Here is an 11,457-nt window from a genome sequence, read left to right as displayed (position 1 = left end):
ACCCTAAACTGACCAGAACTTGCACATTCCTCAGGACCAACTCAAGCAAGCAGCTTATAACCTGGAACAGGAGTGTAGTCACTGGCTTTGCTCAGACAGTCTCCAAATCTTGTCCCTCGCCTGGAACAGAGATCTGTCCAAAACCATTGAAAGGTTTCCAAGGAGCAACAGAGAGCCAATGTTGCTATCAACGCTTCCACTCTCCCCGGATTTTGTTTCGGAAATCGGAAAAAGGCAGTCACCCACCTCTGCCAGCATCACCTATGCCTCATCCAGCCGCGTCCCTGCCGCCCCCACCATAAGGGATGCTAGGAGTAAAGTTACTATAATCACAGGGTCCTGGGTACATTAAAACATTGCTGAATTAACCAACTGTCATTTCAGACCAAAATCTCTAGCACCACCCCTTAGGAGCACAGAACATTCTGGGTAAAACGCCCCCAGTCCTGCCCCTTTATTCCTTGGCGAAGTCCTCCAGGGTGGGCGAGACTTGGAGAGTGGAAGGTTGGGGCTTGAAGACGCGTGCCAAGGCTCAACACTGCCAAAACGCTTCTCAGACACAACAGTTTCCCAGGACCGTGTCCACCTTCCTTTTCTCCTAGACTATCTTTTCCCGGTTTTATGCTGGAACCCTGGAATGGTTTGGGGACCAATGAGGTGGCAGCGGTTGATTCATGGATCGCGGTGAGGGGAGATTTCATTTCCAATGAAGAAAGAGAGGGGGGAAGCAGAGGGTGGTGGTGGAGGGGGTGGACAGCGAAGCCAGAAGGGAGGCGGGGGAGAAAGTGGAAGCAGGGGGCCAAAAGTAGGAGGAGAGGAGAGGAGAGAGGCTGGGGGAAGAGCCAAGGCGGCGGAGGTGAAAGCGCGAGGTAAGCAGAGGCAGCAGGTTCGCCGGCCGGGGACAGCCGGGAAGGCGGCTGCAGGCGAGGGGCGTGGGCCGGGCCGGGACACAGGGGGACGGTCACCGTCGGTCGGTGGTGGTTGCGTCCCTGGGCTCTGCGCCCCGCCGCTCCGGGTGACCCGCCCGCGCGCGCCCGTTGGGGGGCCCGGGGAGCGGCGCCGGCCGCCCGGCCGCATTGTGACGTAGCGGGGCCGCGGCAGCGCCTCCGCCGCCCGCCGGGTCTCCTGCGCCCGCCACTCTCGCCGTCTGTCGGTCCATGCCTCCCGCCGCCCGCCCTTCTGTGCTCCGGTGAGTCCAGGTCCCCTGCGGGCGCCGCGGGGAGGAGAGGGACGCCGGCGGCCGCGGATGAGCCCGTGCAACTTTGCACCCGGGAGACACCCTGAGGGTTCCCCGGTCCCGGGCCCCCCTTTGTGCCTCGGGTCCCTTCTGCCCCGGGCCGCGCGGTGCCGCTGCCGAGAGCCTCTGGGGGTAGATCCGCTGTAGTAAGCCAGGCGGCTATACCCCGGGGGACTCAAGTCGCTCCCGCCTCGCGGTCCTCGGCTCCGGTGCAGGGGATTGTTCTTTTCATTGGCCCTTGCGCCGGCTTTACGCTTGCAGCTACCTCGGATGGTCCCGGAGGCGGGGATGGGCTGTGCCGAGGCTCCTAGGAGCTCTCAAGGAGGAGCGAAGGCATAGTGATAGCCACACTAGTAACTAGAACAATAACAAACGGGAAGGGGATTCCGAGTGGTGTCGCTGCCCGAGGGGAGACCCTGGCCCATCAGCCCCGCGACACCCAGACTGCCCCGTCCAGCCTCGGCTCCTCCTCCAGGCGCTGTCCGGCGTCCCGGGCTTGTCCATGTCATAGGGAAGGTTTCTTTCTCGACCCTCTCCCGTGGCGGCGACTTTCGTCTGCAGGTGGTAAGTGGGGATGAAGCCAATGTTGGCTATTGTCAAATGTCACGTTTTGTTTATTTCATTTTTACTAAAAGAAAAGGGGGAATATTCCGAGCCAGTTCTGGCAGCCATACAGTTTCCACAGGAAATACTAGCATTCTTTGAGGAACAAGCTACTGCTTGCAGCAAAGAAAGTCTTCAGGAGACAAAAAGGCAACTGCATTGTTGCTCATTTCCAATGGGCCGCTAGGAGGGTGGAAACGTGTTGTTTTTTCCTGTGGGAACATTGCTTTCCTTGGGAAAGTTAATTAAGGAAGCATTGCTCTCCGTGCCCTGCCCCCCTTTTTTTTCACTGGCCGGAGGTGCGGCCCCACTCCTCTTGGTTGTTACTGACAAGTGTCTATCAAAGGGCCCCTAAGAAGAAAGAACCGCCGCAGGACAGTCTCACCACACACCACGTGCTGTGGAGCCCTGCCAGGGTACAGTTTGCAAAATGAAATAAGGGCTATCTGGGGAGGTTTATGAGGATTACATTTGTGCAGATGTCAGTTCTCCAAGGTGTCAACTCTAAACACATTATGGCCAGGCATCATTTCGGTGCTGAGTCTGCAAGCAGGCAAAATCCTATTTCTCATTATGAAGCAGACATCTCAGTTGGGAATAGGTTCCAATCTGTATTTCATTTGTACATAGTGAAAAATTTAAAAGTCCAGAGAGCAGGATGTGGGAAGGCAGTATGCTAATGTGAACACACCTGGGAGGCGATGACTATAGGCTGATTCTGATGTGCCTTGATACTAAATTACTTTCTGCACAGCAAAGTGCAGGGAGACACCTGTAAACTGCCCTTATGACTAATAGGGGGAAAACGCATGACATTTTTGGGACTGATCACAGAAGTGTCTTTCTAAGGGAGTATTAGCTGAGGATTGCCCATAATCAAATACACATGCGTTCCCAGGTCTAGAATCAGAAAGGAGATGAAGGTGTCTCTCTTAAGGGTCATTAGAGCGTCGCCAATGGCAGTAATGCAGTCAGATGAAGGTTTGCAAGAGCGCTTTTATCAATTTGATCACGGCCCTTATTGTCCCTGAGCATTTCAGGAAGGGAGCTTAAGAGTCTGAAGTATCTGAGATGATAACTACATTTGTTAATGGGACGTGTTCTGTTTGTCCACATCTGGAAGGAAGTGACTAAAGCGAGTGGATTTTTGTGCGCCATGTCACAGCTTTGCTGAGTCCAGACAGCTGTGCAGTGCAGGTGTACAGTGGAAATAGAGAGTAGAAGCCAAAAAAATCTGCGAGTGCTGTTGCTTTGGAAGGACTTGGAGGAACTTCACTGCGCCTAGGAGGAGGGAATCGCACAAGAAGCATCTAAAACACACAAATGTTCTTTGATATTATCAGAGAAAGCCCAAAGCCATGTTTCTTGCCAGATTTAAGTTGTTTCTTAGAAAAGAAGAAATCTCCCAAGTAGCAGGTGCATCATTAGAAGCAACACAGGGGACTTTCTCTTTTAAATGCAAAATCTTAATTGAAGAGCCACAAGAGGATCAGTGACACTCTTGGAGTAAAAGCCTACATTTTGGCAATGTTTCAGGTTACAGATGCAAATCCCATAGGAGAAATATGTGTCTTTGGAGGCAAATAATATATGATGAAAATCAAATAGTTGCTTCTGTACAGCATGAACCTGTATATACTTATTTACTTTTGCTCCTTGATATGCAAATTTACTAACAAAGTAAAATTTCCTGAAATGAGCACATAATTTGGATTCTTACCTATATATTATGCATTATTTCCTGATTAGATAATAGACTTTTATTTTATGGTTGAAAATTTCTTTCATTAAGCCTTTAAAAATGAATGATCATAGCTGGACATGGTGATGTATATTTGTAATTCCAACACTTGAGAGGTCGGGCCAGGAGGATAACTACAAGGTCAAAGGTCACCTGTGATACATAGTGATTTCCATGCCAGCTAGGGCTTCACAATCAGAACTTGTCTCAAAAAAAATCTGAATCAAAATAAAATTGATGACCAAAAAGAGTAATTGTTCGTTGATGCCTGGACCCTGCAAAAGTCCTGGTTGACTCTTAGTTATCGTATATTCATTTGGGCTCTATGTAGAATATAAAAGTATAAGATGCAGGGGTCAGAGAGATGGATCAAGAGCTAACAGCACTGAGTACTGTTCTCAGCACCCTTGCTAGGTGACTCACAATTTCTTTCACTCCAGCTCCCAAGGGTTCAGTGCCCTCTTCTGGTCTCTGCCAGCATTTGCACATGCATCACATGTATTCACAGAGATGCCAAAAACCATGAAACAAATCACATAGATGACACTGACACAGATACAGATACACACACACACACACTCACACACAGACATTCTCCTCATAAGGAAATTAAAAGCAGAGAATAAGATACCTAAAATTTTAAATCATGATGCAGAACACGAAACAAGACATATTAGAATTGAGTGCCCGGAAACTAAATAAAAACTGTGAAGAAATATGAGGAAAGCATTCTTATCTATTTAGAGATCTTTATCAGTTAGTTACCCATTGACACTATGGTTTAGTTACTTAAAACAACTGCTATAAAGCTCTTGGTTCTGTCGGCCAGCAGTTCTGCCAGTCCAGTTTGGGTTCCTGTAGATGATGTCATCAGTCAGCTGGGAGGATGAGCATGGGTCTTGGATAGCCTTGACCACTTGTCTGCCTGTTGTTAGGCTATTATCAACGTGCATGCATGGGTAGACTGGGACATGAGCCTCCCTTTCTTCAACGGTCTGCCCAGGGTCCCAAACACAGCACCCAAACAGTACTCAGAGAGCAGTGAAAGGAGCAAATGAGCCGCCACCAGGGCAGAAACAGTGTTGAGTACCTGTTCATGTCACGTTAGCTATTCTCCCACTGGTTTATCAAACTCAAAGTTCACCCCAGATGTGAGGGGTTTAGAAAAGACAACGCCTGAACTGGGAAGGAACTACAAAAAAAAATCATAGCTTCAAAAAAATAAATAAATAAACCTATGAGCCAAGTGAGCATGTGCGAATACCTGATTTGAGAAGGAGCATTCTGCTAAGGAACAACTCGTGAAACAGAAACATAAAGCTTGCTCACTTATGGTGCACACAGCATGAAGGTGAGAATTGCCCACTGCTTCATTGTCTCATAAGGATGGTGAAATAGTGATAAAGAATGTACTCCTATCTGATGGTGGCAGACTTTGGGGTGTATGGCACTGATGGCAGAATCAGCAAGACGTGGCTGGCAGGGGGGGAAGGGGGGAGTTTATGCAAAATGAGAAGCAAGGGGTCTATCCAGGACACTCCAGGTTTAGGGTTAGGTGACTGATAATAGGGATAGTGAGAGCACAGGGTCAAAATCACCCTGAGATGTAAAAAGGCTTAAGTGATAGAAAGAAGGACTAAGCTCTTAGGAGAAATGAAGAATCTATAGGTGATTTATTTGAGGCAGGGAGCCAAATGCAGTCCCAGCATGAAGACAAAAGTACTTCCTAAGCTAGTCTGCTACGAGTGATAGCTGTTGCTTGTGTTTGTATTTCACTGAACTACTGTGGATAGCCAAGTGTCTTTGGGTAAAGCATCAGAAAAACCAACATTCCAGGTTGCCTTAAGAGGTTACAAGGAAGTCAGGAAGCCCTTGTTTGTGATGGAGACAGCTATTCTAGATGTCTGGAGAAAGGAGCCCATCTCTGGCCTAGGATGTGGCATAGCAGACCCCTTTGGCCTAGCTGGGATATCATGCATGCTCCTGAACCAGAAACACTGCTTTGCAGCCTCCCCAAGGTCACAGGCAATAGGGAGAAGATAAGTGCATGCTCAGGAACATTGACACTAGCAGTGCGGCTAGTCACGGGTGGCGCAATGAACAGATGCCCACTGCAGAAGAACACCTGACAATTGATTTGGGCTTGGCCACCGGAAGTAGGCAGGAAGCAACAAGTGAGGCATATTTACAGTGAGCCATTGGTGCATTATTAAAAGTTAAATTCATGGAGCAGTCAGGTTTTCTCATGGAAAGCAAAGAAAGGAAACGTGGGCTTGCACAATACCTCATCTGGATTCCTTCACAAATGTTAGCCGACATTTTACTAGAAAGGAATGGAATTCTAAACATGTTCTGTCTTTCTCCTGAAAACATATTCAAATTGCTGCTTCACCCGCCTCATTTACAGATAGCCAGACTGAAATTCAGGTGGTGTCCTTACCATCAAATGCAGCTGTTGGGCCAGACAGAACACCTGCCCTCAGTGACTTCAAGTAATTAGTGGAAACAGCACATACAGCTGTGCTCTGTGGACGAGCTACGGATGGACCAGCTTAAACCCCAGCGTATACTTTCATAGTATTTTCTTGTTTTATTGCCCAAGCCTAAGAACCCTGAAGATACTCAATAAATGTTAATTGAATGAGTGAACGTGCCATTATCTGGTGCAGTAACATTTTCTGAAACAGTCTGGTCTGGCTTTTCATTATTCAGGGTAGAGTTGGCTATAAAATCCCTAAGTGCCTTTTGTGGACTGAAATGTTTCGAGGCATTCCTGTCACAGTAATATAAGTTGTTGGGTTTTTTTTCTAACCCATCACTCATTAAAAATAGCTTTTCCTTTTTTGAAATAGGAATTGTTAGGGATCATGCTTTTTTGCAAGTGATAGAAACCAAGTGACAGTCTACACCTACTCAAGTGGGAAGGGACACAGGGTAATGAGACATTCGAGAGATCCAGGTCTAAGTCCCTGACTTGTGTGACACTAAGACTGACTTAAAAAGAAAATACCAGGCTGGGTGGTAGTGGTACACACCTTTAGTCTAAGCACTCAGGAGACAGAGGCAGGTGGATCTCTGTGAGTTGGAGGCTAGCCTGGTCTACTGAGTTAGTTCCAGGACAGGCTTCAATGATACACAGAGGAACCCTGTCTCGAAAAAACAAACAAACAAACAAAAAACAAAAAGAAGAGTCAATCGGTACTGTAGAAGTACACGTAGCGGATATCTATTCCATCTGTCTTTTATGGAAACCATGCGCGCTCACTACATCCCTAAGCCCCAAAGCTCAGAACTAGATCTAACTTCTTCATTTCCCTGGTCCCTTAGTCACTCACAGGAGCCTCCTGCCACAATTTCGAATTTTTATTTTTCCTTAGAGACCATCTGTGTTTCACTTTACGAGTCACCTGAAGAGGATGCCTCGAGTCTCCTGTTCTAGTCTGTCCTCTCCACAGCCAGAAGTTCTCTTTCTAGAGAGGGAAATGCAACCAAGTCATGGTGTAACTAGAGCCATTCACAACCTTGTCACTGTCCTGGGGAGAAGCCCAGGCTGCGGCCCATGAGTCCCAAAGTCTTGTGATACGGCCTCTGCCTGCTCCTGAGTGTGCCAGAGAGGAGAAGTTAAGGTGTTTGTGCTGGCTGACTTGTATCACTTTAAGGTACTTAATGGCTTTTACACGAGCTGTTGCCTGGGGGGGGGGAGGAGATATTATTGCATCCTTCTTGACCCATTGAACATTTATCATCTTTCCAGACTCAACCCCAATGTTTTCTTCTCAAGACCCCTTTGATGTGTGCCCCCTTCTGTCTGTCCCTTGAGCCACACTTCTGTCTGTCCCTTGAACCACACTTCTGTCTGTCCTTTGAATCACACTTCACCTTGTGTATGCACACCGGTCTCCCCCCTAGACAGATAACTGAGAACAAGCCTGTGCTGTCTAGTTCTCATGGTCGCCTCTGCTTAGCCTAGTGCTGTTCACACCACGAGTGTCCTGAGTGTTTCATTTTCAGAGATTTCTTTTTAAAGGTTATTTTCTGTTAGGGTTTATCCAGCTTCCTTTAACTTGACTCTCACATTTGTCGCTCTGAATATTAGACATGAAGTCAGGTTCTCTTTGAAGTTACTGTTCTGATAGTTTATCAAAAGGTTTTTTTTTTCATGATTGGCTTTTAATTGGTCCCTAATGACTGCATTAAGATGGAGCCTGAAAATGAAGCAATCCAAATTAAATTGCTGGGGTAATACCTATGGCTTGGTTGGAGCTCAGAAGAATCCTCCCTCCTATCACAAAGGAGTGTAGCTAGTGGCTACACCTGTGAGGCCCACGGTGCTCGGCACCGGGTGCTTTCTAGATGCCTTGTGATGACTTTGTTACTTAATTCTCACAGCAGACCCATGAATGAAGTATTCTGTTTCTTGCAAGGAAACAAAGACAGAGAGTTGCAGTGCTGTGTTTCCATGCAAATGTCTTCCTAGTGATGGCCAAGTTGCAGGAGAACTTGCCTGGGTGCCTGACTAATCAAAGCAAGCTTGGGCTGGAATCTCCCATTTCATTACACATCTCAGTGCTGTTTTAAGCTTAAATGACTGCACCTGCGGAGTAAAATGTGGCGCTGGAGAGATGGCCAGTGATTACAAGTGTTAGGAATAAAGCTCACGGCAGACTTTGGCAGATTCCACAGCAGGAAAGAGAAAAGAGGTAAGAGACAGAAAGAGGACAGAAGAGAAGAGGGAGAAAGCAAAAGTCCTGTCTGCCCCGGAGGAACAGCGGAAACTAGAGTGAAAGTGGGCAGAGGTCTTTCTTTTTAAGGGGTCCTTTGCACCTGAGCTGACCAGGGTACTGCCTGAGTGCATTCTGCCAGGTGACAGACAGGTCCAGGCCAGAATAATACCTGAGTCCTTACAATAAGAGCTTAATGCTCTTTCAGGGGACCCTAGTTCAGCTCCCAGCACCCATATTGGGTGCATTACAACTGTAATCCCAGCTCCAGGGTATTCACTGCCCCTTTCTGACCTCCACAGGCAATGGCAGTCACACTATGTGCATACCACCATACACATAAATACAATAAACCCTTTTAAAAGGGTTTGAACATCCTAGTACATCCACCCCAGCCACTGACGAGTTGGCTAATGGAAAAGATATCCAGAAGGAATGGTTCCATCACCGCATCTCAGATTACAATGACTTGTACTTTGGAAATGCCAGTCCTTTCCTGAGGGCTTGTTGCTCCTAGTACTTTGCTTTCTGGGGCCGACTTGGTTCTGAGTGCCATTCACATTTACCCTCTACATTCACAAACACTCTGCAGACACTCCAAACCACAGAACTCAATGACTTTTAACCTAAGGTTCTTGTAAGAGTCTTCGGGGAAAAACAAAAACAAAACAAAAGGATGTGCAAACATACATGTACACTACTACTTCCCATTGATTTCCCTGACACCATAAACCCTGTACGTTATTTAGAAAGTTTTAAAGCTGATCCAGAAAATGATAGTTGAGTGCTTACCAGATATCACATGTAACCATTTATGTAGTATTTGCTGCTTCCCAGTGTTCTTTGGAAAGTGTTTTATAGTAACCTGATTCTCTAATACCTGCATCATAAACTGTTTTAAGCCATGGTAAATGAGGTGAATGAAAGGAGCATAAGATCTCCAGATATCACGTGGTAAAATGGAATTAAAGACAGAATCATATGTGTGCTGCCACTACTTCGGAATGCCTCTGTATGCATGTATCCTACCATACAGTCAAAGCTGAGCGGTGCAAAGTGACACCCGCCTCCCAGCCTTTACTATCCCTGTGCAAAGTTGGTTAAGTGGCTGCTTCTACTGCAGAAGCCTCTTCCAAAGACCCCAGTGCAGACTCAGGTAGCACTCTAGGCTTTAAAAGGTCTCAGCTCACTCTACTTTGTTGTCTGTTTCTCACACAGTGGGTATTTAGCATCATTAGAGACAGCTTTCCTGGATTGATCATCTCAGTGGTTACTCTTGCTACCAGGCATAATTCACATGTTGAAAATTCTAGCCCAGCAGACACTCAACCACAAACATTACCACTGGTTCTCCATCTGAAGATATTAATGGAGGTCTGCTGTAGGTTAGTTAGTCTTTGTCCTCCGAGCTATGCTCACAGAAGTGAGCAGACAGATTCCGATCCTGAACTTGAGGTACTTGGGCCTATCCAAGAGGGGCTCAGCTACTTAAGTGAGTGTTAGGGTTCATGAAAGCAAAAGCATAAAGAATTTTCTATCAAAGTTTCTCTGTTATTATAGCTTCAGAATTATAGTCACAAGTCACTGTAGCCTCCAGAGATGCTGTTTACAGAAATAGGTTAGGGGTGGGGCATGCAGGCAGAGGAGTTGATCTCAGTCTCCTCTTTGCCAGAGTGACCAAATGAATTAACCTCAGATGGGGTGAGATGGGGCTAACCAGTTGGTATGGCCCCCAGTAGAGAACTGCTCCCTTTAAACCACAAGCTGCTCTTAATTTACTGGAGATGTTATTATCTTGGATTTTCTTCTCTGGTTCCCTTTGCTACAAAAGAATGCAGAAGACAAAAATCTCAGAATGCAATGACATTGCTAGTCTCTCTGAGTCTCTTCTTTATGCCATGGTTACTTCTCCCCATTGCTGGCTTGTTCCTGAGACAGCCTCCCAGAACCTCCTTAGAATTTCCCTTTACAGACAGAATGGTAAAATCCCATGAATGCAAAACAAGTAAGTGGTTTCACATTTCCTAGTAGGCATGCTATAAGTAAAAACAAACAAGAGACACTGATTTAATAATGTGTTTTCCTTAACCTGGTTCATCTAAAGCCTTAACATTTCCACGTGTTCTAAATCATTAGCCAGGTAGCTTACGTTCTTTTTATTTTTGCACTCTAAGTTATTGAAATTTGATGTGCATTTTATACTTAACCCAGGCAAGCCAAGTTTCCAATGCTTGCCAGTTACTTGTGGCTAGTAGCCCCAAATCGGAATACAGACTTGGACACCAGGTTCATCAAGTTTTCTTCAGATGACTCAGTCAGCACTTAGTTTAAACCTCAGCCTTTGCCTGGACAGGAGGTGTCCATGGCTTTGTATGCTCCCCAGACCAGGTTAGACAGTAAGGAATGAAACTTCGCCATCCATCTTCGTCATTCTACAGCATGGGAATGTAATGCAACTATAGTATTGCTGCTATATTATGTAATGAATGTAACTATAGCATCCCTGCTATAGTATGCAATGGTCACTCAGTAGGTGACGAATGAATGAAGGAGGGGGTATTTGCAACCCTAGGAACTGAAGCGTTTGTCATGTGGAGGCTTGCCTTTCCACACTTAGCATACCACATTCACAGCCTCTAGCTTCCACCTCCCAGCTCTGTCCAGAGTCACAGAGCCCTATTTGGGTCACACTGAATGACTGAAAGCCTCCATAGCTAGTAGGAGCAAGTGTGAGGTTGCACTACTGTGTACTGAGCCTACGCTTTTATTGCTGATCTTTCCATTTGGTTCTGTAATGCCAAGAAAGAACACTATTATGTTAAACCATAATACTCTTTCCCGGATAAGAAAACAAACAGGAGGACAGGCCAAACCCAAAGAGTCATCCACTAGACAGACCTCTTACAGAGGCCGTTGACATACAGAGCATTAATACCCTAGGAAAAAGCAAGCTGCAGCAGAGAGCGGTGAGAGTCAACATGAGCTGTTTTCCAGGGATTTCCAGTTAGCTCCCCTCCCCCTGAGAAAATAGGAGATTTACATCCTGAGTACAATTGCCTTTGCGTATGCAGTATTTAAATTTCTGCAAGTGCTTCTAAATGGTTAAAAGCATGTTTTTGCAAGTCTGCTTTATCCTCAATGATAAATGTCACTTA

General features: G+C 46.3%; 1 protein-coding gene across 4 annotated transcripts in view; it reads left to right on the top strand.

The window, feature by feature from the left end:
• The first annotated feature begins 552 nt into the window (after positions 1 to 552).
• The window catches only part of LOC101826352 (synuclein alpha interacting protein), a 132,023-nt gene continuing 121,118 nt past the window's right edge, over positions 553 to 11,457 (top strand). For 2 of the 4 annotated variants that reach the window (XM_040741822.1, XM_040741819.1), the window contains exon 1: positions 1,121 to 1,189. The gene's annotated coding sequence lies outside the window, so the exon portion shown is untranslated. Of the gene's footprint in view, positions 685 to 1,120; positions 1,190 to 1,544; positions 1,802 to 11,457 lie in introns of those variants that run through there. The other 2 variants (XM_040741820.1, XM_040741821.1) reach the window with 2 other exon arrangements.

This window comes from Mesocricetus auratus, unplaced genomic scaffold (genome assembly GCF_017639785.1).
Source record: "Mesocricetus auratus isolate SY011 unplaced genomic scaffold, BCM_Maur_2.0 Super-Scaffold_6730, whole genome shotgun sequence".
Classification (NCBI taxonomy): Eukaryota; Metazoa; Chordata; class Mammalia; order Rodentia; family Cricetidae; genus Mesocricetus; species Mesocricetus auratus.
Note: the sequence above shows the minus strand (reverse complement) of the source record. Positions and strands in the feature narration are given on the sequence as shown.